Source organism: Bolinopsis microptera, chromosome 13 (genome assembly GCF_026151205.1).
Source record: "Bolinopsis microptera isolate Bmic1 chromosome 13, MBARI_Bmic_1.0, whole genome shotgun sequence".
NCBI lineage: Eukaryota > Metazoa > Ctenophora > Tentaculata > Lobata > Bolinopsidae > Bolinopsis > Bolinopsis microptera.
In genome coordinates, this window is record NC_087084.1 from 1,453,108 (window position 1) to 1,457,205 (window position 4,098).

The 4,098-nt window shown below is 37.2% G+C and overlaps 1 long non-coding RNA gene across 2 annotated transcripts; it reads left to right on the top strand.

The window, feature by feature from the left end:
* Positions 1–456: 456 nt before the first annotated feature.
* LOC134825199 (uncharacterized) lies at positions 457–2,157 on the top strand. 2 transcript variants are annotated; one of them, XR_010161505.1, is made up of 5 exons: positions 457–1,083; positions 1,249–1,315; positions 1,479–1,568; positions 1,684–1,768; positions 1,965–2,157. It is a non-coding gene; the product is annotated as an uncharacterized LOC134825199 (long non-coding RNA). The 2 variants fall into 2 exon arrangements; XR_010161506.1 differs by having other exon boundaries at positions 1,249–1,311.
* The last annotated feature ends 1,941 nt before the right edge of the window (positions 2,158–4,098 follow it).

A 4,098-nucleotide genomic window follows, 5' to 3' on the forward strand; every position in this document is an offset into this window, starting at 1 on the left:
AGACCAGGTATCAAGAGTATTTATACATATTTTTTAATACAAATTTTATTAAATACAAATTTTAAATCAAATACAATTTAATTATGAAATGAGGTATTTATATCCCGCTCATGTGATTGACCAACAACACAAGGAAGGTTGTTAACCATGTAAATACAAATTTTATGTAAAATGTTATACAAATTTAAAAAAAAAAAAAAAAATTAAAATGTAAAAATTCTATATCCGTAAAAAGACACTAAGCACGAAATAAAATAAGTTTTTAAAGGAGATTAATAAATAATATAAACCACCAGTATGTCGTGCTTAGTGTCTTTCAAGGTATTATTAACATGTATGTTTGCTTCATTTTCGAAGTAGGGTAACCGAAGAAATTTATTAAGTATTTGATTAATTTTTTTTGAAAAAACAAAATTTTTAAATTTATTACGCGATTTTAAATGTTGTATGGATGTTTTAAAACGCGTTAAATTTTTAAATGAATATATTTTCTAGTCATTTAAGTTAATCGACGAGGTCGTCTCTATTTCAGCAGGGAGGTGTAAGGAACCTCGAAATTCTATATTAATTTCAATCTTCCTTTAAAGATAGTTAAATGACTTAGGCTTATAGTTAACAACCATTTCCATAGAGGATAGATAGTAAATTTGTTAACGATAGAAGTATACCAGAAATGGAATATACGTTGACGTTTAATTAACAAAAGGACACTTTCTGTGAGAAAACTATCAAATCATTTGACACGCTTGATGAGTTACCACGGACTTATGGAGGGGTTAATTAGGAGCACAAGACCAGCCTATCACAAGACGAAGCGTGACGAGGAATGATAAGCAGGGAGTTTAAACAAGGAGGAGCAATTTCGATCGTGATGAACAATACTGCGTTCCCTGAGAAAAGGCTGGAACGGCAGAATAGACTCTGGGAAATTCAGGGAGATATAGCGGAGAACGATCGAAGGACCGATGTCTTTCTCACGTCAGGGCAGTCTGTTAGGTTGTGTCAGTGCAACGTGCTTGTAAACAGAGTCCAGTAAGCCGGTTCCGCCCGGGTGCTTTAACCTTTCCAGTCATAAGTATTCCAGTAAGTTCCTTGCTTTAAATTACTGTTCGCCGTTTAAATTAGTATTTTGTTTCTTATTAAAAGAGTCTGACGTGAAAGTTATATTTACAATGTTTCTAGTGTTTATTCACGTACCCTCTAGGCATATAAATTCTATGCAGTACACTAAAAGTAAATTCTTACCAGGTTGCAGTGGATCCGATCCGTCACATCGAATAGATTCCCCCGTACATTAAAGAACAGTGACTAGTAAGTAAGTGCAACTTGATTAGCAGAAGATACATATAATACCTCCTCCAAATAATTAATATTCCATTTATCATAAATAAATTATCCTTCATAATTGTCTAACGTTCTGCCATCTTAAATCCTCGTAAGAGTAATTTGCATGATTCTTTGATTACTTTTTATCCAAGGTTTCCGGGTAAAAGTAAGCTAACGACGATAAGATTCCCGATCTCCTTCTCACTTGAAGGACCATTATACGGATTGAAGTTGTTCTCGAGGTAAATTCCTTTTCCATTAGTTTTTACATAAATAGGTTTAAGAATATCTTTGGTAATCGTAGTTCTGTGCTCTCAAAATTATATACTTTGTACAAAATTACGTTTCCGTTCCCAGGTAGAGAGACACGAACATTCCTGCTCAAACCGTGCTGCCTTTGCCGATACCTGCTAGAATAATTGATTCTCCTTCGTCAACCGAGGTAATTAGTTCAGTTATAACGTCAGCATAAAATAGTAGTTGTCTTAATAATTAAGTTCATTAAGTATTGGTTGATAGAGCTGTAAGAATTGATATTTCTTTTATATTAATGTTTACGAGTGCAGGATTAAAGTAGTTTCCCGTTGGTTACGTAATAAATTGTTTCTATTGCCATAGTTAAAAGATATTGCTTTCAGACCATTCGTGACAGTCAAACTGTTGACGGTGAGACTCAGTCAAAGACGCGTGATATTCCAGCCCTCCTACACTATTTCTCAGAGAGAGACTTATCAAAAGGTGATTGCACCAACATAGACTTAGAGTTCCTTTAAATAGGTTATGAGAAGAATTTCTACCGTGTCAATTAATTAGTATAGTATCAAAAGGTTACTTCCATTGTTATAGAAACATCTTTCAATTTAAGAAGGTTTTCGCTCATTAATTATACTACCATTAGTTGTTCTATATTTTGTTCTATATTGTCGTTTCAATTTGTGTCAACCCACCAAAATTGAAAGTCTGAATTATAATCATTAACCGCACTAAATTAAATAAGAAGTAACATGAAACTCTGAATTCTAGCAAAACTATAATTTCCATAAAACAAAAGTTTTAAGACGCTCAATCGTGGGTTCAGAACCTTCCGAAACGGACTCTCTTGATATAACCGGGGCCTCCCATGTATAGTTCTAGCCAAGTCAAAAGGAGCTCTAAATAAATAATTTCTTGGAGGAAATAAAGTACTACATACCATGGACATGGGAGAGGTGATTATTACCCGGTACTTGCAACTAACACCTGATTAAATTGGTACCGTGGTTAATAACAGGGGGGAGTTGCAGGGAGGTAGGGGGATGTTTTGCGATATAAGACTTATAATTTCGGCGGAAAATGTATGAAGTTTTAAAAGTCGATTTTGAGGACGAAGATCGCGTTTTTACCTACCTATCCAGGAGTCCCCTTTCTTGTTGGCGAAATTCTCTACTTTCTTTTGATATTTTAAAATTGAAATTTGACTTGATTGGTGGAGAGTTATGGTTTGTCAAAGTGAACGTTTTAAAATGAGAGCGCAAATTCTTTTATACGCGCGTAGGTTCGGCCCAGGAAACCCTACCGGCTGGGGTATATCTCCAAAAGTAAAATAGATAGAACCTTCCGGTTTTCAACAAAATGTCCGTCTCGTAAATTTAAAGGAGCCTCCCCAGGAGGACAATTGGGGACAATTTAGATTCTGAATTAAACCAAAAAGTTTGATTTTTGGCTAAATTAAAGATTGCAGCTTTTAAACTTTGCAAAGTCATGTCGTTGTCATGACTACTAAACTAAATGCAGCGTGTGAAAGGTAAACTCGATGTGACGCGCGACGCCCAACGTGCTGTTGAAAATCTATAACCTCTAGCAAGCCCAGCAGGCGGTAAGGTTTTCTGGGTAGGCGAGAGAGCTAAGAGTTCATAGTTCAGCTGCAAAAGAAAGCAGAAGGAAGGGGGGGGGGGGGGAAGTGGAAAGGGGGGGGGGGGGGGGGAGTTGCAGGGAGGTAGGGGGATGTTTTGCGATATAAGACTTATAATTTCGGCGGAAAATGTATGAAGTTTTAAAAGTCGATTTTGAGGACGAAGATCGCGTTTTTACCTACCTATCCAGGAGTCCCCTTTCTTGTTGGCGAAATTCTCTACTTTCTTTTGATATTTTAAAATTGAAATTTGACTTGATTGGTGGAGAGTTATGGTTTGTCAAAGTGAACGTTTTAAAATGAGAGCGCAAATTCTTTTATACGCGCGTAGGTTCGGCCCAGGAAACCCTACCGGCTGGGGTATATCTCCAAAAGTAAAATAGATAGAACCTTCCGGTTTTCAACAAAATGTCCGTCTCGTAAATTTAAAGGAGCCTCCCCAGGAGGACAATTGGGGACAATTTAGATTCTGAATTAAACCAAAAAGTTTGATTTTTGGCTAAATTAAAGATTGCAGCTTTTAAACTTTGCAAAGTCATGTCGTTGTCATGACTACTAAACTAAATGCAGCGTGTGAAAGGTAAACTCGATGTGACGCGCGACGCCCAACGTGCTGTTGAAAATCTATAACCTCTAGCAAGCCCAGCAGGCGGTAAGGTTTTCTGGGTAGGCGAGAGAGCTAAGAGTTCATAGTTCAGCTGCAAAAGAAAGCAGAAGGAAGGGGGGGGGGGGGGAAGTGGAAAGGGGGGGGGGGGGGGGGGAGTTGCAGGGAGGTAGGGGGATGTTTTGCGATATAAGACTTATAATTTCGGCGGAAAATGTATGAAGTTTTAAAAGTCGATTTTGAGGACGAAGATCGCGTTTTTACCTACCTATCCAGG